The sequence below is a fragment of the Falco naumanni genome, chromosome 22 (genome assembly GCF_017639655.2).
Source record: "Falco naumanni isolate bFalNau1 chromosome 22, bFalNau1.pat, whole genome shotgun sequence".
Classification (NCBI taxonomy): Eukaryota; Metazoa; Chordata; class Aves; order Falconiformes; family Falconidae; genus Falco; species Falco naumanni.
Window position 1 is genome coordinate 250,941 of NC_054075.1, and position 24,729 is coordinate 275,669.

The window sequence follows — 24,729 nt, forward strand, 5'->3', positions numbered from 1 at the left end:
CTCTCTCGGCTTTTGTTTCAAGCTAAGCTGTTTGACGTTGCATTGTGGATAAGCACTTTGGCCAGAAAGTAACAGAAAGGTTACTTGATGCTTTCTGGATGATTGTTATGGGCTAAATGGCATGTACTGATGGTATCAGATGCACTTTAGCCTTGTGCTCCAAACGAATCTGGGAGTAAAAGCTCAACTGATAAACTACAAATGTACCGCATACTCTGGCTTTGGGCTCTTGAGTCATTAAAAGTAAACTGAGCCTCTCTAAAGAATAATTTTGTCCACATACGTTAAAACACTATGGCACCTTCTGCCATTCCAGTTTCAAGAAAGGAGCTTTTTCCTTTCCTTCTCCTCCTCCTCCTCCTCCTCTGCGGTGCGCGGCGGGCAAGAGGTGTGGGCATCTCCTCTGCCAGGCAAGCTCAGTCGGCAGCCTCTGCACTGCGAGGTCCAGCCAACTCGGGCGAGTCGCCAGAGCCCCGGCGCGGCAAAGTCCCTTCAGTCCCTTCTGGCCACCCTGTCCGGACTGCGTGGCTGGGCTGAGGAGGGGGGCGGCTGCCCCGTCTCTCCCTCCCTCCCTCCCTCCAGCTCCCGGGCAGGACAAGCAAGCCAGCACCAGTGGGAAGCGCACGCACCATCATATAAAAAAAAAAAAAAAAATTGACTCCGAGTGCGGGGTGTTCCAAGAAATGTGGACTTCTGATTATTTTTTTCACGGAGTACAAAGAAAGAGCTGTTTGTCTGATATGCCAGAATTCAGTGTCTGCCTTCAAGGAATACAATTTGCATCGTCACTACGAAACTCAACATAAAGATAAATATGATTCTTTGGTCGGACAAGTGAGAAAAGATAAAATACTAAGACTGAAACATGGACTGACAACTAAGGAAAATACTTTTGTGAAGCAAAAGCAGCTCAATATATCATCACTTTGAGCAAGCGATCAAGTTGCCAAGCTCATAGCATGCACTGGCAGAGCATTCATAGGGGGAGAATTTGTTATGTGTTTTGGTAAAGCATTTAGAAGAAGAATTAAATTATTTAAAGTAACCCTGGTACTGAATTGGAAATTATAATTAAAAAACATACCTGCATTGTGGCAAAATACGTAGATACACTATTCATGGTGGGTGGTTTGTTTTTTTTAATGATCTACACAAGTGAGTAAAGTGCTTTGTATATGAAACTATATTAGGAGTCATCTGAAAATACTGAAGAAAAATAAAATATTGTGGAGGCAATATTGAGGCAAAACTCATCACTCGGATGCCTGGAAAAGGCAAGAGCACGCCTGCAGTTTCAGGCAGTGAGGGCTGTAAAGAGGCTGTGTAAGGACACTGGTGATGACTAATACGTTGTCCTCTCTAGATGCAGACTTGTGTGGTTTGCAGCAAAACAAAATAGCATGTCAGCACAGGATACAGATGCATTTCCACAAGTCATGACAAAACGAGCTGGTTTGCCTTTACAATTCATTTATCAAAGCCGCGGGAGTCCCGGTCCCGGTCCCGGTCCGAGCCCCGTGGTTCCTGGTCCCGGCCCGGTCCAAGCCGCAAGGGTCATTATCCCAGGGTTCCTGGTCCGAGCCTGGAGGTCCCTGTCCCGCTCCCGGTCCCGAGCCGCAGGGGTCCCGGTCCTGGGGGTCACGGTCCTGGTCCGAGCCGTGGGGGTCCCGGTCCTGGTCATCCAAATCCCAAGCCATGGGCGTCCCGGTCCCAGTTTCAGTCCCGAGCCATGGGGGTCCTGGTCCTGGTCCCGACCTCAGAGGTCCTCGTCCCAATTGTGGTCCCGAGCCGCGGGGGCACCGGTCCCGGCGGTCCCGGTCCCCGTCCCAGTCTGAGCCGCAGGGGTCCTGGTCCCCAGGTCTTGGTCTTGGTGCAAGACACAGAGGGTCCTGGTCCCTGATCTGAGCCGTGGGGGTCCCAGTTCCGGCCGTCCCAGTCCTGGTCCCTGTTTGAGCCACGGGGGGTCCCAGTCTCGGTCCCTGATCCGAGCCATGGAGGTCCCAGCCCGGGGATCCCGGTCCCGGTCCCGAGCTGCGGGTGTCCCAGCCCCGGAGGTCTTAGAACTGGTCCCAGCCTGAGCTGTGGGGGTCCTGGTCCCGGTCTCTAGCTGCGGGGGTCAAGGTCCCGGGGGTGGCGGTCCTGGTCTCAAACCACTAGGGTCCTGGTCCACGGGGTCCCGGTCCCGAGCTGCAGGGGTCCGGGGCCCAGTTCGGTCCCAAGCTGCTGGGGTCACGGAACCCAGTGGTCCAGGTCCCAGTCCTGAGCTGCGAGAATCCCAGTCCCCGTCCCATCTGAGCCGCGGGGGTCCCAGTCCTGGGGGTCCAGGTCCCGGTCTCAGTCCCCAGCTGTGGGGCTCCCGGTCCCAGTCCCTGGTCTGAGCCGCAGGGGTCTGGTCCCGGGGTCTTGGCCCCAGTCCCGGTCCAAGCCATGGGGATAACTGTCCCTGTCCCAGTCCTGAGCCGCGGGGGTCTCGGTCTCGGGAGTCCCAGTCCCGGTCCCTGGTCCAAGCCGTGGGGTTTCCGGTCCCGGGAGTCTCGGTCCCTGTCCCAGTCCCTACCTGCAAGCATCACGGTCCAGGAGGTCCCGGTCCTGGTCCAGGTCTCGAGTCGCAGGTGTCCCGGTCCCGAGCTGCGGGGGTCCCAGTCCTTGGGGTCCCCGGCCCGGCCCAAGCCGTGGGGGTCCCAGGCCCAGCCGTCTCGGTCCCAGTCCTGAGCCACGGGGGCACCAGTCCCGAGCCGCTGGGGTCCCAGTCCCCGGGGGTCTCTGACCCGGGCCCTGGTCTGAGCCGCAGGGGTCCAGTCCCGGGGGTCTTGATTGGTCTGAGCCGCTGGGGTCCAGTCCCGGGGGTCTTGATCCCAGTCCGGGTCCGAGCCACGGGGATCTCGGTCCCAAGCTACAGGGGTCCAGTCCCTGGGGTCTTGGTCTTGGTCCCAGGCGTCCCAGTCGCAAGCCGTGGGGGTCCCAGTCCCCGGGGTCCTGGTCGTGGTCCCAGGCCGCGGGGGTCCCGTTCCCCGGGGTCCCGGTCTGTCTGAGCTGCAGCAACTAGTGAACTAGTTGTCCGATACAACAATTGAAGGGAAAGTCTCGCGCTTCCCCTGTTCCAGCCTGGTAGTCCTGCTACTTCTTTTGTGTGGTGAGCATAAGGACCGCTGAGCTGACTGGAATTGACTGAAATAAGGACTGGTTGAGCTGACCAAATAGTGAGTCTCCCCTAGAAAAAGACCATTCCTATAGTCATACAGCAAACACCCTAAAAATCATTCTTCTTGTTTAAGTTGTGTAAGAAAAAAAAAATAATAATAAAGAAATATTAAAGAACTGTATAGATCTGCGCTAGAAAACCCAGGACATCTACTTACACGTAGTACAGTAGAACTCCTTCTTACTGATCAAAACAATTCATCCAAGACACAATCGGAGGAAAAACTTCTGCTGTTTTTGACTCGGTTACTGTACTCTGTCAGCAGCGCATTGCTGGAGACAGAAGAGAAGAATTAATGTCTTCTGGAAGAATACAGTGTCCAAAAGAAATGCAAACCCAGCATCACTAAATTTGCACCCCAATCTAGAATGTTAACTGTTTCCTCAGCAGCATCAAAACAGGTTTGCAAATGCATGAAATTTATAACTATTGCATGTATTGTTGTGATGATGCAATGAAAATAAAAGGCATATCCAGTGACTAATGTTCACTCTGATTTAAATACTTATTTCCATTGAATTTTAAACTCACTGGGTGAAAAACTTGCTCAACAACTTTTTTTTTTTTTTTTTCTGGAAAGGATCCCTTTAGCAAGTGTTGTGACCACTTCTTAAATGGTTTTCAGTTCATCGGTCCCCCTAAAAAATTCTCCAGTTAAGCTCATTCTATTATGCACGTGTGAAATATTTTTTTCTTCCTAGCCTGAGGTTTTCTTTTAACCTAAACGTAGATAGCTTAAATTGATATCACCTAGGCTCTTTGATATTTATGCTGCTCTTTTCCAATAGCCATGATGTTTTGTTTGCCTCTCAGATGGGAAAAGTGTGTGGTTGTAGAATGGTAGTGCATTTTTGTCTGTGGGGCACAAAAACAAGGGCTTATTGGAACCCTGCAGTTACAGGTCTGAACGTTAAAGCTTGATCTAAAAAAAAAAAAAAAGAGTTAATAGAATAGTGATTTGAATTAAAAAAAAAAAGGGAAAAGGGGGTGGGGGGGAGACACGGACACGACAGACACCAGAATACAGTAATATTATCCAGAAATCCTGCGTCTTTGCATCTCACGTACATTCTCATTGTTTCTTCACTCCTTTCCTGTTTGCATAGGTGAAATGGACCAGCACTTCATCGGGCAAGTTGTTTTTCTTCCCTTCCTCCTGAAGGGGAGGCAACTCCCTGGTACTCTTGGACTTCTTTGTTTCAGCAATACCTTGATGGAGCAGATAGAGATAAGGAGCATTAGATGCAGGAGCTGGAGCAGTATCAGAAAACTGAAGCCTATAAAGTCTTTAGCAGGAGAGCACAAGACAGACAAAAAGGCAAATTGCACAGACAAGGTATTGAATGGGACAAAAAGATGTGCCTGGAACAACACAAGATTCCCAGCTGGTTGTGCAGACTGACGCTCGTTTACAGCCTTTGATGTAAAGGCTTGTTAAAACGTGAATGCCTATCTCAGGGAGCTCATCTGTGGGTGTGAAATAGAACATTTTTCTTCCGGCAAATCCTAGTTTCATAAATATGACATACAGCAACCTACACCAGAAATAATAATTGTCATTATTTCGTCACAGCAGTGACCAAACCATTGTTAATTGTTCTCCATTGTTCTGGTATTGCTTGTTAAAGAAAATGTGTGTTGAACTCAGAAATTTAAAGTGCTAAAGCAGCTAAGTGGCAGAACCAGGCCTTGTCCCTAGTGTAGCCCTAATCCAAGGCTGGTTTAACACCCAGTCCAGTTAATCACTGGAAGAACAGAGAAACAACAGATGATCAACTTGTGCACACAGGTGCTCGCAGAAACACAGGTGTTTCAAGAAAGAAAAAATCAGTATATGTGAATAGGAATTGCTTGTTCAAAGACTAAGTGTGCTTGAAGGAGTATGTGAGTTAAAGCAGGCAGAAAGAAGATCACGATCCGAGGAGGAGCCTGGAACCAAGGCAGAGACTGGAAGCAAATAGATGAATCAACAGGGACAGGGTCAGGTGATGGATTTGCAGAACAGACAAGACCAAAGGAAACTTCTAAAAACCTCGGGCATTGACTAATGATTTGATAAGTGTATATAAGCCGTGCTGTATCCCTTTGCTCTCTGCCACTCGCTGGGGCGGTGGCCCAGCTCTGAGTGGCGATTAAAGCAAACCTAGTGGTACCCACGTCTGTGTAAATTTCTCCTTTAACACTATATGTGAAGCATATGATGAAGTGCTGGTAATCCACCGGTGTTGTGACTGTTGACTGATGTCCCATGTTAGAATAAATACATGTACAATGGCTAACAGGCCTCACATGCACGAAGAACATGAGAACGGCGGTGCTGGGTCAATGGGTCTGTGCTTTTCTCTAGTGCTCTCCTTGCTACCACCTAGCACTCAGCTGGCATATTCATGGGCACAGCCAGGACCAGCCCAGCCTCTTGTTTTCCAGGGAGCCGATCACCACACATATGGGAAACAGACAGTAGGCAAGACGTAGTTCTTCATATTCTTTCCATTGTTTTGCTAGAGAACCTGAAGTTTGATATACCTTATTTTGTTCATATTTACATTGGCACTTCAGTGGGTCCAGACTAAATGGCAACTCTCTACCTGACTGCTCCAAAAATTGGTTTGAGCCCTCGGTTAGTAACCAGCCGTTGGTTAACTTTGTCTTTGAAATACAGCAACCTATGGTGGAATAGGAAACTGAGACAGTTAGGGACATCGGTTGTATTTACTCGAAGGAGGGGGAAAATTTTCTAGGGAAATTTTTTAATAGTGTTAGCATAAAAATCCTGTATGTGGCACATGAGCGACTGCTCTAGGCAAATGGCTTTTTAGAATTAGAAGCCATCCCTGCCTTAAGTGACACATTTAGAAAAAGTCTCCACGTGAATAATAAGCTCACACAGCAAAGCTGCAGCTACCTGATAGCACAGTATTTTTCCTGGTTTGGAGGATTTTTTTATTCATCTAAAACTTTCCAACAGTCGTCACTGCTAGTTTACTCCCTGTATGACAAATAAGTAGTAAATGAAGGTGTTTTCATACAATGGAACAATCTGTGTGTTTGCATATTTTTAACAGCTGTTGCAAAGATGTACTTGAAACCCTAAAGAGCTTTTGCTTTTTATACTACTGAAAACCACGCTACACAGCTTTTTGCAAATTTCCAGTTAGGAGAATCGCAGAGTAATTGTTCATTTGTTTCCATGAAGAAAAAAACACCCAACACATCTTCCTTTAGAGGCAATATTTTGCTGCAGATTTTAGATCTATCTTTTCTATTTCATCTACCTCTTCTCCAGCTCAGAAAGGTCTACTTCTTTAGAAATTCTTTTTGTTTGATATGTTAGAACATCTCTGTGTATTAGTGAAAAAGGAACTGGACCTGCCCTTTGTCTCACTAAATTCTCATTTTCATAATACATGCAGTTTTCCTATACTTATTAAAGAAAATTACCAAATCCCATACAGCTACCTGGGATCATGGATCAATCTGAATATGCGTGGCCCGGCATTACTTTTTGCAACTGATCTAAAATTCTGTGCCAAATTCTATCACAACCCAGGAATGGAAATAATAGGGATGACGTACTTTGCATATCTTCTCTGCAGGTTGTTATGACCCACTGCAAGTAAATAAGAAAAAATACAGGTAGTGCACATTTCTAAATAAACCTCTGACATCTGAAGAAGTCATTTTAACATCAGATTTATTCTCACCATACTTTCTGCATGGAAGACCAGAAGAATCTATGCTTTTAATACAATTTGTGCAGGAAAGCATTGGCAAAAATACTAGAGTACTTGTAATGTTTGTTCCTACATCAAACATGCTGAGGTGAGGCTTAAAAGCCCACCAGTGAATTCACATTTGCCGCAGTGCTGTTAGTAAAAGCTGTAATTATCCGTATTTTTTTGAGAATGCTTAAAATGAAAACACAACCTAACTCTCAGTTATACAACAGTGTAGCACAGCAAAGACGTTATCATCTAATTTTTTCATTATAAGATGTGGGTGCATAACCAGGAAGAACACTAACAATTATTTCTTAGTAAACCTTTGCAGCATAAAACCATTTAGTGGGGCAGCGCAAATCAGAACATACTCTGACTTTAACACGAAAGAACACTTCTGCTGTATAGGTAGACAAAAAAATTGACTTAGTGGGATATTTTCATTCTCCCAGTGCTGTTTCCTCTCCTTTCGTTGTCAGTAACCTAGCTACCCAGTGATTTTTGTGGGACATTAGGGTTAACATAGATGTTAGGTTAGCTTTAGATGCTTTACATGTTAGAGATGCATTCCTCGTGATTCTGCTCCAACGCACAAGAAAAAGCCCGGTTTGCCTTTGCCTGGAGCGGGACTCAGTACGTCTTCAAACAGTTTTCTGCAAGGATACAAACACTGCCCCACTATCGCTCACAATGCTCTGGCCACAGTCTTAGCACAGATCACCATTCCCCCTGGCCTCACAGTGTATCGATACATTGATGGCATCCTCAGCGGGGCAGAAGGGCCAGAAAGCATTACAGATGCAATGAAAAACATTTGGGCAACACTAATCAAGTTGGGACTGGAAGTCCCAGAGTCAAAGTGCCAAGGGCCAGCACGAGAAGTTAAATTCCAAGGAGTCTGGTGGGTTGCAGGAGCTGCCTCTCTTCCACCAGACTCACTGTAAAAGAAAGAATCTGGGCACAATCCATCCGGTACGCTGGAACTCCAACAAGTTCAAGGGACTGTGAAGTACTGGCGTAACCATATTCCTGCCTTTTCTGTCATCGCTCATCCCTGGTAGAATTTGTTATAAAAGGGAAAATCATGGCAGCGGACATCTCATCAGCTCTGTGGTACCGTCAAGTTCCCCTTCCTGCAGGAGCATAACAGAGCCTGGCCGCGGGGTCTCCACTCCGCTCCAGCCTCCGTTACTCCTGTCAGCACGTGCTGAGGTTGCAGGCTGCGTTGCTTAGGGAGCCGTGGCAACACACATTTAGGATGGTGAATGCCAGCCATCCTGAAAGCGACAGCTGTCTTTTACCCTAAAAAGCTTCCTGTAATACTATGCTTCTCTGAGGTCCCAGTTTTCTCGAATTGCCCCCACCCCAAAGCGATTTCCCCACAGGGTCCCTAAGCAAGGCAGTAGAGGAGTGGCTCTCTCAAACTCCCTCCCAGCCCTGCCCTGGCTGAAAGAAGGCAGAAAGAAGCCTTCAGATGAGGGAAGTTCTGGCTGCAAGAGAATACAAGCTGACCAGGTCTTGGGATCCACTGACATCAACAGAAATTTAGGTGAAAACTCCCCTTTCACATGAAACTCAACTCCCCAAACAAAAAACAGTTGTGATGGGAAACTAATGGTGGGGGTGGGAAATCAGCACTGAGGGCAGGAAAGCATCAGCAGGATGGGAAACCATTGAGATGGGAAGTTGTTCTGTCATTAAAAGTCAAACCGTCACAACGCTGGCTGACCCAGGTGCTGGCGGAATGATCGCCATGGAGATGGAACCCCAGAACACTGTTTGCCCCAACAAACGCCACGCTGGCCAACTGCTACAGCATAGAGCAGCATGCTCCTCGTGGTGCTCCTGCCCTCCGGGTAACCCCCAACCAGCTCTGTCAGCCAGCATCTCACCCCATCACCCCCCTTCGCTTCTGCCAACAGAGAGGTTCCCCCTCCAGCTGCCGACGGCATCAGAGGTGCCCGGCACAAGCTTCACCACTCTGACCATGCCACCACTGGTCACTGCTGGTGTGCTACCCTCTGTCCCGGGGCTGCTGATCACTATTCGGCCTTCCCAGCTCCCCACTGTCTCCCATCAGCCCACCCAGGCAACCTGGCAGGCGGTGCAGGGGCCCCTGGGGGACTCGGGGCAGGTTGTGCAGCTGCCCCCTCTGCCTGCTCCTTGTCCCCCTGCCTATGGCCAGGGACAGCAAGTGGTGATGGGGACACTTGTGCCCCACCAGCCAGTGGGGCTGGGCCCATGGGACGTGGGCCAGGGGCAGCCCCTCTACCCTACGGGCTGCACTGTGCTGAACGTCCCTGCCCATGCTGGGCCCCTGCCACCCCAACACCCTGCGGCTCAGCACTGCGTGCAGGTCCCCCCTGTGCTCTGCACCCATCCTGGCAGCGCCCAGAAGCTGTTGGAGGCCTTTAACAACGACGTGGTGGCTAGTGAGGATGGCATCCCTGCTGCCACCCCCTGCCAGCCCGCCCTGGATATGCTCTCTGGCAGAAGCAGGACCAAGCACCAAGGTGAGGTCTGCAGGGTGGCAGAGCCCATAGGGGTGACCTGCACCAAGGAAGGCTTGCATCACCCTGGGGGTGGCTTGGCTTTGTTTGCTTTTTCAGAAGTGGTGACCACCCCGCCAAGCCCAAAGAATCTCCTGGCCCTGCCCAAGCTGGGGCCAGATGCCTTCAATGAGGCCTCTCCTGAGCTGGCAGAGGACAATCTGCAGTTTCAGGATGAGCATTCGTCCACTATGGACAGTGTGGAGAATTGGTTAGCTGAGCAAGGACATGTTAACATCAGAATGTTGAGTCATCAAGATCTTAAGAAATATCGAAGACAGCTTATGTGAAAGCTAACGGTTCACAAGGACACTCTGTCCTTGTTATCTTTAGGGAAGCTACAACAAGGAACTTGTGGTTAACAAGAATGAGAACTTTGCCTAGAAACAAAGAGCATAGACGCAAGTTAATTTTTTTTAGCTAGCCAGCCAATAAGGAGCTTAACTTTTGCAATATGTATGAGCTAATTATAAGTGCTATAAAAGCTGTAACCGTAGTTGAATAAACGAAGTATGCTGATCTCTCATATTGAGCGACTGCTTCTTCCCTCCGTTCCGGCGAATGGCAACAAATTGGCGCCCGAACAGGGACCAGAGGACATAGGACCGGCGACCCGATAGCGGAGTCCGGGAGCCACGGTCGGCGGAGAAGTTGAGTGCGGTCCTGTAAGCAGCGCAGGAGGCGGAAGGGATATTTTCCCCGCGCCCGGGAGCACCTATAGAGGCTGGCCCGCCTGCCACGCGCCGCCGAAGTCTGCAAAGGCTGCAATTGTGCACAAATAGAGGTATGAACAGACAAGCGGCGTATAATTTGCTCGAATGCTTTTTAGAAAAGCGGAGCATTAAGGGGATAGATCTGAAAAAGGAACTTCCTGACTTATTAAGCTATGGCGTGGTCAGGGGATTTTTTGCAGATCCTAATACAGTTTTTGAGGAAAGCGAATGGCGAAAGCTAGGGGATAAATTATTCGATGCTGTTATAAGTGAGGAAAAAACAGCAAAGAAATTAATGAAGCCGTGGCGGACAGTTATAAATACTATCACTATGCATAAAGCTGAACAAAAAGTTGCTGCTGCTGCAGCCGAGAGGCTAGACGGTACGGCTTCTACCAGAGTGCCCTCTGTGCAGCAAGCAAGTGTTACTCCTTCGCCTGACTGCCTTTTGCCCCCTTCCGTGCGCAAGTGTGGTGCCGAAATTGTCAGCAAGGAACCCACAAGACCAACGTCTGTCGGCAGACGGGAAACGAGAAACCGAGCGCGAGGAGCCGCAGCGCATCGACCCCAATCGCGACTCCTGTCACCTTCACGACACCCCCTCCAGGAGACATGACCAACTCTTATCAACAGACACCGTGTTACAACCCGCCACCCGAGGGAGCCTCGGCCTGGACCTGGCAACAGCAGTAGATACAACATTAATTGACAACCGAACACAAAAAAATTGCAACTCGTGTCCGAGGACCTCTGATAATTAATGGACAAAGTTATGGTGCTCTATTATTTGGGCGGTCTTCTGGTAGTTTAAAGGGCTGTTGTGAAGTGTGTTGCTTATAGTAATAATTGTTAGCATTGCACTCGTATGTTTAAGCTGTGCTCTCTTTTGTATTTGAAAATTACTCGAGCGTGTAACTGGCTGTGTGATCACGGCTATGACTCCCTTAAAGATCTTTTTGAAACAAAGTTAGCGTAAGTTAGCTGAAGCAGGCCTTGCAGCTGTGCTGAGGCATGCTGATAAGGAAGCTGAGAAAAACACTGACCTTGTGCCTAATGTTGTAAATAACTTTGAGGAATTCGCGTAGACAAGAGAAAAAAAAAAAAAAAAAAAAATATATGTAGCTAGCTATCCGCAGAAACCGCAAGTAGAAGGACGTATGAAAATGTAACCCTTTAGAGCTTAGCCAATTAGCAGATGATTTGTAGGCATAAAATTAACTGGAACTGTAGCTCTTTCATTTTTTCTTCCTGGTGGCTCAGCAGCTGCGAATTGGGCTAAAATAAAGACTCTAGCTTGCTGGGCAGTGAAACAATTTAATTCTACAACAGACATTTTATCAGGTCTTGCCACTGATGTTGATAGCTTACGCCACGCAATCTTGCAAAATAGAGCTGCTATAGATTTTTTGCTTTTGGCAAATGGGCATGGATGTCAGGATTTTGAAGGCATGTGTTGCCTAAATCTTTCTGATCATTCACAAAGTATTCATCGACAGCTAGAAGAGTTAAGAAATCGTATGCATCATGTTAAAGAAGGTTCATCAGGCATAGATTCTTGGTTTGCTTCTTTGGGTATAAATGGATGGTTAAGAGACTTGTTAAAACAGGGTTTATCTGTATTGCTGTTTATTGCTTTATTATTGCTTTTGTTACCTTGTATTCTTTCTTGTATCCGAAAATTATTTGAACGTGTTACCCAATCCTTCCTTGTCCAAAAAGAAAACGGGGGAATTGTGGAGAATTGGTTAGCTGAGCAAGGACATGTTAACATCAGAATGTTGAGTCATCAAGATCTTAAGAAATATCGAAGACAGCTTATGTGAAAGCTAACGGTTCACAAGGACACTCTGTCCTTGTTATCTTTAGGGAAGCTACAACAAGGAACTTGTGGTTAACAAGAATGAGAACTTTGCCTAGAAACAAAGAGCATAGACGCAAGTTAATTTTTTTTAGCTAGCCAGCCAATAAGGAGCTTAACTTTTGCAATATGTATGAGCTAATTATAAGTGCTATAAAAGCTGTAACCGTAGTTGAATAAACGAAGTATGCTGATCTCTCATATTGAGCGACTGCTTCTTCCCTCCGTTCCGGCGAATGGCAACAGGACAGCAGTGACCTGCTCACCTGGCTCTACAGCATCCTGGAGCTCCATGAAGTTCTCAGCGGCTCCTGCTTGACCAACCTCTTCAACAAGCTCCCAGAGCTCTCAGAGTACGTGGCAAAGGGTGGCTGCTCCAAGGAGCAATCACTGGTGGCAGGGCTGGGGGACAGCAAGGACACCGACCGTGGTGTCCCTGATGTCCCTGTCTTGACCACCACCCTCAACAGGATCCCTGACCTCTTGGAGTGCATGATGGAGGGCGACTGTCCCAAGGACCAAGTGGTGGCTTCAATGCAGGAGGACACCAACCCCTCCTGGCAGAGGGTGGCAACATCCCCCTTGCTGGACACCACAGGCAGGCAGGGTGGGCTGGCAGCGGTCTTCCCCACCCGGCTGCCAGAGAGTCCCATGGAGCCCTCTCAGGAGGGTCCTATGGACACTTCAGAGGAGAGCCCCTTGAAGGGATGCTCAGAGGGTCCCCACAAGGGTCTCCCAGAGAGTCCTCAGCAGATCCTGCTGAGGAGTCCTCTGGCCAGCCCCCCGACTGCACCCCAGCATCACCCACCCTGCATGGCCCAACTGGTGGAGGAGGTGCTGCGGAGGCAGCCCCGGGTCATTTTGACTCGCTTGCCACCACCACCGGGCATCTCCTCCTGCCGGGTGGTGCCCAGATCAGGCAACGCTGCTGGCAAACAGGCCAAGCACCCCACATTGGCTGACACCCTCAGGATGCCAGAGACGTCCCCACGGGGCAGCATGCCACCCAAGAAGAGGAAGAAGATGGTGGTGTGCCCGGTGGCAAAAAGCTCCAAAACCCTCTGGGAGGGGAAGCCGGACAGGGATGCCACGGCGGTGGGCTGTAGTGGGGAGCAGGGGGGCAGCAGCAAGCAGAGGGCATCCAATAGCGACTATGTGCCCACCAAGCGAGCCAGAACCCTGAGGAACACCAGGAGACAAGGTGCTCCACACCACGCCAGTCACAGTTGATATATTGATAGAGAAGGTGTGGAGCACAAATCCCTCTGACGTGTGACCTGCACCTGCCCACTGCAGCCCCAGCCCTCTACCAGATCTGTCTGTCTTAATTCATTAAACGTTTGATGTTCCTTGCACAGTGCCTCTGCCTGCCGTCATTCACGCAGCGGGAGATGAGGGTTAATGCAGCCCCTGCCACATGCAGAGATCTGACCCTCCACCTTCCCCTCTGTCGAGGTGACACCTCCACCGAGCTGGCCCACTCTCTAGAGTATTTACAAATGAAGGGACTTCTCATCAAGGGAGGCAGCCTTGGCAGGGGTGAGAAACAAAGACCAGGTAGTGGAAAGAGCACCGTTATCTAAGTTGCGCAGGAAGAAGACTTCCAATGAGGAAAGTTCTGGCTGCAAGAGAACACAAGCTGATCGGGTCTTGGGATCCACTGACATCAACAGAAAATGAGTTTAAAATAGGACAAAGATAATTGTGGCAGTGGGAGATGGTGACCTCTAACTGAAATAATTCTGCCCCAAAGAGGCCAAAATCCCGCTTGGGGAGCATGCGTAGTCCGTAAAACTCTTCAGCAGCGCTACTGAGGATGCGTACGCGTTTGCATTAGAAGCGAGAAACCAGTCACCAAACCTGTGTATGACACATGACTATGCAACGTGCGGCGCTCTGAGAAAGGCCCCGAACCCCTTCTCAGTGTTCCAATTGGACCTAAAAACTTTGCATGCACTTTTTAATCGCTGCCCCCAAAGTGATTTCCCCACAGGGTCAGTAAGCAAGGGGGTGGCGGAGTGGCTCTCTCAGACCCCCTGCCAGCCCTGCCCTGGGCGCCAGTGCCTCCGGCCCTGCCCCAGCAGACGTTGCTGCGCTGATGGAGGGGCTCCCTTCCTCTCCACTGCATTTGCAAAGAGAATGGCTGGCTCACCCTTTGCTGCCCACGCAGCCAGCCCTCACCTTTAGCTGCTGTCATTCCCAGGGGCGCCGGCTCTCTCCCAGCACCCTCACACCTTCTCCCTGCGACACTGCGAGAGAAGCGTTCGCCAGGCACACGGGTGCCGTCACTGCCCTGCGCAGCTGGGCACCCCAGAGTGGCACTGCCTGACTGCCTCCCTCACCAAGCACCTCCACCTCCACAGTCTCAAGCTCCATCCCTTTAGACGGAAAGGGGGTCACTTTATTGAGAAGTAACCGTTCCTCATGAGGAACACAGTCTCTTCAGGAGGCAAAATACTTTAATAGCACTTAGAAACAAAGCTGGGGCATTTGGGGGGCCACCCCATCACTACTCCAAACAATGTGTCCTTTGTGGAGAAAAACTGAAGAGCTAGACAGTTTCCAGAGGACAGCAAAACCTGACCTGCTGAGAGCTTAGGACAGTGCACGTCATGTTCTTCTTCACACCTGGTGCACATTTGACAAGCTGCGAGATGATGGTAATTTACTTCCTTCAGAGAGGACAGCAAGACACTGTTGCCAAGTCAGCGTAGGGTTTTTTTGTTTTTTTTTCTGGTTGACCAAGCAAAGAAACAGAGGCAGTTTCGAAGTGCGCAGAAGCACAGCTGCAGACATAATTCCTGCTGTCACGCAGGCAGCAGGAGTGAACTTCATCCCTTTGGGTCCTTTTGAGAACACCAAGCACCCAGATGGTGCTGAAGGATGTTTTTTTACATAGGGGACCCTCGGAGAGAATCAGACATGTCCAGTTTTATTCCCTGGGAAAATGCCCTGACACTGCCCTGCCCCTCAGGTGGCGTAGGACAATTAAACTTATTAGTAAGCATGGGCTGACTGCTGGCCCACCATGATTTGAACAGCCGCCCACAAATCCCTCAACTAGTTTTGTTCTGCCTGTACTTACGACAGTTACATTGCTCTATGTTGTGGGGGAAAGCAGATCACACAGCTTGCCCCTTTGATGCGCAGGGCTGCGTTTCAAAGGACTACGACAAGCCCAGAAGAGCACAGCACAGTACGGCTTACGCATCAAGTAAATATTGCATCACAAACCATAATGCATGTGTCTGTCTGAGAAAACGGGGTTTATGTAGGCACGTGGGAAGTGGGTCTCTTGCTCAAACCCCAGCAAATCCTGTTTAGAAAAGTTCATATACTGAAACAATAAGGCAACATACTTCTGGATTTCTCTCTAAATCCCCATGGAGATGTAATTCCCTCACTGCCATCTGAAATCGTACAGCTTGAGGCACTTTTCATGTAAAGCCAAGAAAGCTCAACTCAGAAGGCAAAGATCCTTCTTAAGGGAACGGATCATCTGTAACTACAAGACACCTTCCTGCCCACTGAAACATAGCAGCAGAGTTAAAAGCAGTTTTTAAATTCCAAGTGGAGACATTCAAAGTTTGAAAAGTACAGGACATACTCTTCCTAGCACAAAATAATCAACTTTTTCCCACTTCTCTGCAAACCTTAACCCCAGTGCTTTGTATTTTTCATGCTACAGCACAGAAAGCCAGTACCCACAGTTGCACAAGGACTTCCACTGCCAGTGTGCGAAGCACTGAGGAGTCTGGGCTCAGTCTTGGCAGTACAGGAGTGATCCACCTCAAATGCACTGCACAGCCTGCATCTGGGGGTATCACAGGTCAATAGTTAATCTCTCCTTTTCCTCCCAGTAACAATAAAAAGAGAAAAAAAATAAAATCTCCTTACTTCCACGGCTCTTCTTTACAGGCTAGAGGTTTATGGAAGTGATGACCCATTTCACCCAACATACAAGACACCTTTTGGACAATTTTCAGAGCTGTCCAAAAACCCCCAGATCTTATACAACAATCAGTCCAAAGAAAGTACAGAGGTCTCTGCGCTACTGGACACATGCAGGAACACTTGTGTTTACTGGACACCTTTGTAAAGGGAAAAGGCATTACACCAGCATACCAGACCCTTGCCCAAAAGACTTTTCAAACCACCTGTTTGTTGACGCAGTCACTGCACTTCAACCCTTCCACCCATGACAGCATCCTCTCAGGGGCAGACTTGCCTGCACTTGATCACAGAATCAGTCAGCAGAGTTCATATTGAACCAAGCTAAAAACCGGGCCCAACCTCTACGTTCACGCTTGGGATACACGGCTCCTATCACAGGGCACACACTGCAGTCCCACCTGAGTTACGTATTTGAAGTTGCATTTCCCACGGGTCAAATATTCGTCTTCAGATCTGCCTTGAAACTGAGGGCTCATGATCAGTGAGAAGAAGAGAGTTCCTTGCCTCCTGTGCAGTCAGGTCACGTTCCCCTGCTAAAAGCAGCCTACTCAGGCTACTACATTTGTGTACAATCTGTTAAAAGAATAAAACCAAGTCTGAAGGTTATTCATTTGCTTCCTTAAACATCCTACCATTTGCAGCATTCGGCCCCCAGAAGACGACTTCTGTCATAGCAACTTCTCCAAGCAACCTGCTATAAAAGGCAGTTCAACAGAATCACCAACAGCCCGGTCTGTACCCTCGGGGAGACACTTTCAAAGCTCTTTGGAGGATTGCACTAGATCTGTGTGCTTTAGACCCCACTGCGTGGATTTACTATTTTACTGGCAAAGGTTTTATGTACCACACATGAACATCTTCAAAACACCTACTGTAATGATCTCATGCATAGACAGACACAATGATTCTCAATATCACACATGAAGAACTCAATGGATGCTCCTACCAAGGCAGTGGTTCCCTTCTGTAGCCACTGAACAAGCAAAAGGATGGATCAGAACGACATTATCAAGCTCTGAAGCAAAATTTCTCTCTTCCTTTAGCTGTAATTTAGAGCTTCATTGAGTGCTGAAGAGTGTCAGCCTGACAGCTCTGAAGCATGAAGCGCTTGATCCTCTGTGCCAGAACCACACCGGCACTGGCCACACAAACTGCCTGCGTACTCACAGGGTCTGGGTCCAAATTCCGGGTCCGGGTCTGTACTGCCCTGCCAGCGCAACACGGAAGTGAGGAAAGTAAAATGGAGATAGAAGTGTTCTTTCTCCACAATATGATGCTGGCAGCTTCTTGCCTCCAGCACTCCTGCACCTCAGGAGCTTGGGAAATGGCAACAAATATGGAAGTTCCTGAAAACAATTCGCCTGACACACCACAGTGTAACACTTTTGTATGCCCACACCACACTTCTGGCTCCCAGCTGCTCTCCTGTGCTTCCCTCTAGCTACCTTTGAGGCACCTTTTCCACCTCCTCAGATTGGCCAGCTGAAGAACACCCTACTCATGGCTCTAACATTCTTCCCCTTCCTCTCAACGTCTTCCTGGTGGTCTCAGCTTTCTGCCCTCCAGATTAGGGGTTTATCATAACAGGACAAGGATAGCACTGGTTGGTTTTTTTTTCTGTAAGGAAGCCAAATATTTAAAACTCTTTATTAAAATATAAAAATTAAGAGGAAGAGAAAAGCCAAAATGACAGCCAAGTGGAAGTTTCATTTGGTGCTCAAACCACCTGAATACTTATGCTGCAGCTGCAGCCGAGAGCTGGCCCTTAGATGGCTGATCAGGATAAAGCCCCAAATCCTGCCACTAAGGTTTCAAATTACAAAATAATCCACCTAAGGGAGGCCAAAATGGATAAACACAAACATTGCCGTATGTTTACAGGGCCTTCACAGCACAATGGTTCTCTGATGGCACCGAGAACTTAGCAGTATGAAGAATTACAAAGGTCAAGTGCTATTTATAAGCAATGTACCCTTAAATCAACGCTAGTGACAAAAGAGCCAAGCACTTGACTTGCAGAACGGCAGATGATTCGTGACTTTCTCCACAGCTTCTACTACTGATGAAGCTTACAACCACCTCACCATTTGGGAACGACATCCGTTGCTAGTGTTGCTCTGGTTGGAAACTCAGCCAGAAGGAATTTGTCATTACAGGAATTCTCATGCCACTGAACTGGCAGCAAGGTACACAAGCCTCTTAATCCCTTTTTATACTTTTACACTTGTGCCATAAAACCATTCTCCACTCTCCATCTCACCACCTCTCCAAGCAGTAAAGGCCCATCTGCCACACACTTGTCACAAACTACATAGGATAATGACACAGGTTTCAAATACATCAGAAAGTATCAAATCAGAAACTTTAAAACATAAAAAAAAAATTAAAAAAGGTGGCAGTGGGACATTATTTTCTACCTTGACTGATAGGTTCACAAGCTGCTAGTAGTTAACATTAATGGCTCACTATTTCAAGGTCATGCTGGCAACAGTTCTGCAATGTGTGGATATCAGTGAGAGAATTGCTGCCTTTCACCAGTTCAGGTGCTCCACCTATACTTCTTCACAGATTTGTATATATATATGGTTTTTTTTAATGCTTATCAGGGTAGGATCTGCCTACCAAGACCAGATTTTAAGTAAAGTTACATTACACTCCTCTTGATTTAAATACAGCAAGATAGCTCCACTGCTACATTCAGCCACAAGAACGTAAACACCTCCAGCTTCATAGACACCCATACACCATTTTTGTAAGGAACAAATGACTAAACACGGAACAACACTATGAAAAAGCAAAAGAATGCATACAATCAGCATTTCCCTATTTGGACCAAAACCGGAAAATCTCTAACAGCAGATAAGTCTGAATTAAAAATCAACCACATCCAGATCCCAAATGGGGTAGGGGTTATTGTATGCCACAGACCTGGACTTGACTGTTGAAGGAAATGACGCACTAAGGAAAATTTGAGGTGGTTCTGCAGAAGTTTAACAAGAGCCTTGGCAACTTCACCTGGAACATGAAAGGTACGTGCGCTACACTACCACCTGCAATAAAGGACACTAGTCTCGCATTTTGAGTCCAACACCACATCCGCAAACAAAATGAGGCTGCTACGTTTGAGGAACACTGATGGAAACCTCACCTGCCATCCCAAAGTTATGCTACGGCATTTCTTCCCTTTTTGCCACTTTCCTCAGCCTTGGTACATCTTTTGCAGAATCTGAAGCAAGGGCCCATAGCTTCTTCCTGTTTCTAACAGTGAATGTCTGGGTTTCACATGTTGGTTTCTTGTGCGGCGCCAATAAGACCCAACACTTGCCTTCATAAATGCATCCGTACACTAGGGAAGAAAAGGAAAATTACCAGACTTGACATTGTACTGCCCACAGGGCAACAGAGTGCCCCACTCATAAGGGGATTTAAGACAGTAAATAACCCTCAAATATCTTGATAAACAAGCACAGTTTAATCATGTCCTTTGAAACTGACCACCGACACAATCTAACAAGAAGACACATTAAGGGAAGCAGAGCTGTAGTTAAAAAGTGGGGCTTCTCTTTCCTCTCCTGAGGGTTTACCATCCAGAGCAGGCTCAAGTTCTGAACCTGTAAACCGCTCCCCCACGCTTCTATGCTTGCTCTGGGAAAGAAAGACGGCTGTTTGAATTCTTTTGCAGGTACAGTCTTTCTTTACTTTTGAGTTGGAATGAAATGAAAAGCTGCCATCAGTCCCACTTATGGCACAGAGACACACCTATGTTCCATGCACATGCCTGCACAGAAACGCACACAGAGGGAAACCATCCCTTGGGTATTAAATACAGAAACAGCACTGAAAACCTTGACTTCTGAGAGTCCCTGCAGCGTTCTCCAAGGTCAATATACAGCATGCTTGTCGCAGGATCACCACTGCATGTGTGTCACTTGCTTTCATTTCCATCTTCATCTCTAACCTGGCACTTGCCACCTCCAGACTGCAGCATTCATAAAAGCAATTCCATTTACTAGAAGCACAGCATGCATAAAAGCAATTCCGTTTTACTAGAAGCACAGTGTGAACCTTCTGCATGAAGTCTGGTATTTAAAGAAATTGCTGTAAAGAAAAAAAATCTGCCGGCACCACTGACACACATACACACTGTGTTTTCTGAACAGGGACAATACATTAAACCTGCAAACTAAGGACTGTGACAGCTCGCTCCTTGCCCCTCTTCTTTTGCCCTCAGGCTGGTGCAGGAGCTCCTTTCACCGGAGCAGGCACACCACAGACACAGACTCACCAAGGGGAAGGGTGGGGAGGGGATAAGGGCAGAGGGGGAAAGGAAAGACCCACAGAAGCAGCTTTGCCGCCCACTGCCAAAGACACAGCCTGCTCATCCTGTCCCCTCACCCTGCCTGTGCTGGTCTGTCCCTCTGTCCTCCTTCCTGCCCCTCCGCTCCTCTCCCTGTCCCTCTCTCCTGCTGCTGATCCTGCATTATCTGTGGCACCCCCCTGCCTCTCTGTCTCTGTCCCTCTCCATCCCTCTGCCCGCTCCTCACCAGTCCCTGTCCTTTCTCCATCCCTGCCCAGCCCCTCCCGCTCTCCCTGCCCCTCTGGCTGCCTCCTGTCCCTCTCCAGCCACCCCTCCACCTTGACTCACCTCTCCCTGCCACTCAGTGCCTCCCTTCCCCTCGTCCCTGCCCCAGGGCAGTGGCCCCAGGCAATGGCCCCAGGCCTGCAGAGCCACAGGGCCCGACTGCAGGGCAGGGATGTCCCATGGCCTGTTGGGAGAAGGTGTGCCCCGGGGCATGCTGGGAGCTGTAGTCCTGGGGCTGCTGGCAGCCAGGTTGTTCCCAGGGCATGCTGGGAGCTGTAGGCCCAGGGCCATCCCACGGCCAAGTTGTTCCCAGGGCATGCTGGGAGCTGTAGGCCTGGGGCTGCCCCATGGCCATGTTGTTCCCAGGGCATGCTGGGAGCTGTAGGCCTGGGGCTGCCCCATGGCCATGTTGTTCCCAGGGCATGCTGGGAGCTGTAGGCCCGGGGCTGCTGGCAGCCATGTTGTTCCCAGGGCATGCTGGGAGCTGTAGGGCTGGGGCTGCTGGCAGCCATGTTGTTCCCAGGGCATGCTGGGAGCTGTAGGCCCGGGGCTGCTGGCAGCCATGTTGTTCCCAGGGCATGCTGGGAGCTGTAGGCCCAGGGCCGCTGGCAGCCATGTTGTTCCCAGGGCATGCTGACAGCTGCCATTTCTTACCCTCAGCCTCTTGGCAGCCATGTTGGGCTGGTCAGGCACATGCTGGGGTTGTGGCCCGGCTGAGGGTACCTGTGGCCGGCTGTGGGAGGCCCTTAGGCCAGCGCAGGGGTGTCTGCTGCCTGCTGGCTGCCCGGGGGCTCTGTGGGGAGGCTCCAACCCCCCGGTGTGCCGGGCCCCCGAGGCAGCTGGAGTCAGGCCCGGCCGGGGCAGCCCTGGGGGTGAGCCGAGAGCTAAGGAGGGAAAGAGGTGCCGGCAGGTGTCCTGGGCACAGGCACCAGACACCCCGACTCGCAGAGCCCCCTGGAGCCGCCCCGGCGTTCGTAGTTCCTGCAGGAACAGGGCTACCGTGTTTTGCTGCTGGCTCCGGCAGGGCTCTGGCTACACCTGCCCTGCTGAGGGACTGGGAATATGCAGCTGCCTGGGAGAGTCACCAGCCAGAGTATGAGTGCTCCAGCCTTGTTTCCCTTGCTGGAAAACACTTCATTTTTTAAATACAGCCTCTCAGCGGCGAGATCCAGGCAGTCGGGATTGCTTCCTGTAGGGAGCAGCCTGCTGACTGGAGGCTGCTGCCTTCAGTGGCACAGCTGGACGCTTCTCCTCGCTGACGGGATTAAGTTATAAAGAATCACTAGGAGAGGCTGCAACTAAAGCAGTGATTAACTCGGCCTATTGAATAAGCTCAGTAAGGGGTGGCAAGCTTTCTGAGGCACCTGGGCTATACCAATAGATGAGGGTAGTGGGGTAACGGTGTGTTGCCTTCAATACAGCACAGAGAATAAATGAAGTTCTATAGGAACAAGTAGAGCACACGTTCCCCAAGAAAGTTCAGCTGGAGTTCAGGAGCTTGCTGACCGCCAGCAGTCTTGAGAGACCCCAAGAAAGGCCCCCAGGAGCAAAGTGACATACACAAGTGTCTTATGCAGATCTAAACGATTTTGAGGAAGTAGTTATAATGTGCCTTATATTTTGGAGAAATGTGATGAATATGTATGTTTTGTTGTAATGAATTGCAGAAGGCTGTTCAGGTGGCTGCACATGATTTGAGATGCTAATCTCCGTGTGCCCAGTGCTGCAATAAAGAATGCTTGCCTTCTAAACTTACAAAAGGAAGTCACGAGGGTTTTCTTTTGGCCCGTTTTTTGGTATCATGGCAAGTGCTCAGCCAGAGGTTTGGCAGGTACAGGTGGCCCGATGGGGAGCTTGCTATCCTTGCCATGCTGCTGCTTTGGCAGCCACCTCGGGGTAGGAGGGGGCAGGTGTTCTGGCTTCCCAGATGGCGTCTTGCAAATGCACTGGGTGAGGTGTGGACTGCAACCTATAACGCAAACCCTGCGTCCTTTGGAAGTGAAAAAGGGAGCATATGTAGTATTTTCTGGGGGATTTTTTTCCCCCCTTGTTAGATCTCTGGGATTCAGATAACCTTTCATAGATAGTTGGTGTGATTTAAACCAAGAGTTAGCTTGTTAGTGACCTGATACAACTATACCGTTTGGCATGGCAGTTAATCTCCACCATTGCCATGAACTCAGGGGGTCTAAGGAAAGTGGCCATCAAGCACTGTGCCAGGAGGGTGGCTGCAGGGGACAGCAAGCTGCAGCTGACGGCATCAGCACCTTTAGTCCTTCCTGGCCACCATGGCCTGCCTCTGCCTTGTCCTTGCTCTGATCTCATGGCGCTGCTGCACAGAGATACCTAAACCTCGCCGGGACATGGTCCCAGGCAACTTCCTTGAGCAGATGTTGGACCAGATGTTCTCCATGGGTCCCTTCCAGTTGCCACCCTCCCGTGTGATATTGTGCTCTGGTTTCGCACCTAAAGCACCTCAACGCAGCCCTAATGCCCAACGGAAAGGTCACTGGTAGAAGGGACCATCCCAAACTCCTCCCTGAGGATTCATCCCCAGATAACAGCTCCCCACGCCAGAAAGTCCCATGGCAGGCACAGGCACAAGAGAGAAAAGAATGTTTTATTGGTAATAATGGTTGCGGGGGCCCAGCAGACAGAGTGGTTCAGCTGCTGAAAACGAACCAGCACCTGCAATGAGAGAGTCAGAAAGCTCTGCTAACTCCCTGAAGGCAGGAAGAGGCAGGACTTTGTTCCCCTTTGTGTGGGGAACAGCATTCAGCAGGAACTCTTCGTGGCCCAGGAGAGCTGTTGCTGCCATCAGCTAAGGGGTGTCTCTGGTGCCTTGTCCCCATGGGGAATGCCCTTAGAGGCCTGCGTGGGAGCAGAGATGCGTAGTGCCCCTGTGCCATGAAGCAGGGCTCCGTGGGGAGCCCCTGGGCAGCTGCCACGGAGCTCGTTCCAAACCCTGCCCAGCACCATCCCTCGCCCTCCCTTGCCAGCAAGTTGCACTGACGCAGAGCAGTGCTGAGAATTGAGAAAGATGGGTGCAGCGCTTGGTACACACCTGGGCTTCCTGACCTTCTGCACCTTCCTGCATCTTTGCACAGGTGCAGCCCCAAACACTTTTTCTTTCTTCTTCCTCTTCTTTTCTGTGCAGCTTTCACTGTCCTCTCCCCAGGGCTCTTTTCTCTTTGGCTGCCTTTTGTTTGTTCTTTGTTTCTTGTTCTGGAGAGAGCCTGCAAACCTTTCCATCCCACAGTGGAATTAGTTAGGGGGAAAGCCACCATCCACTGTAGTCCATTCTGATTTTAACCAAAGTGATTCCATTTTACCTTCTGTCCTCTGAAAGGCTGGCCAGATCGACTGGACACCCCAGGGGGCTTGCTGCACTCTTGAGGGCAGTTGGAGGCAAAGCTGGAGGTGCCTACAAGATAAATGTTGCAGTTGGCAGGTGGCAAGAGACGATCTGGAGTTGGAAGCAACTGCTGGCCAAACTGCTCCCTTAGCTCTTCAGCTCTCCAGAGGAGATCCCTTTGGCTGGTTTGCATCAGCCACAGGGCACAGTCATCTGCTCCCCCACGCCCCCCCCACCCCACCTCCCACCCCCCCCCCACCCCCCCCGCCCTAGACTCGATGAAGCTCTAACAAAGTAGGATCCGGGCAAAACCCCTCTGAGCTTGGCAGCGACCCCCCTCTGTCGTTTTGTAGCTATTTTGTGGGCCTTTTGTTTGATCAAGCACATGCCTAGTGCATTTGGGAATCATCTTGCTACTTTCCCTTCCTACGCATCAGCCTTGAGGGGCTGGAGGAAAAGCCCAAACACAGCCCGGCTCTGCTGCCAGGCACAGGCACAGCAGCAACATGGCCTCATCAGAAACTGCCCTCCTACAGCAGACAGGCTGTCACCGTGGCTGGAGGGCTGACATACCTCTCCCGTTGCAGACTCCACCACCGTATCTCCCTCAGCTTCTTCGAGGACACTGAGCAGAGAGGGGGATGTGTGCGGCAAGGCTTCTGTCGCATGCTTGGTATCCTCTGCGACTGCACAAACGCTTGGCTCTTCCAAATGCAGCTCTAGAAAGATAAAGCCCATGCATCACAGTGAGTCCTTGGAGGTAAAAACCAGCTCAAGCAAACCCCACCTGCAGCCCT

At 49.7% G+C, this 24,729-nt stretch overlaps 1 long non-coding RNA gene across 1 annotated transcript; it reads right to left on the reverse strand.

Moving 5' to 3' along the window:
• Positions 1-3,733: 3,733 nt before the first annotated feature.
• On the reverse strand, positions 3,734-20,695 carry LOC121080213. Its single transcript, XR_005825290.1, has 4 exons — positions 20,641-20,695; positions 19,144-19,341; positions 4,271-4,411; positions 3,734-4,124 (listed from the first exon to the last, which is right to left on the reverse strand). It is a non-coding gene; the product is annotated as an uncharacterized LOC121080213 (long non-coding RNA).
• Positions 20,696-24,729: the final 4,034 nt, after the last annotated feature.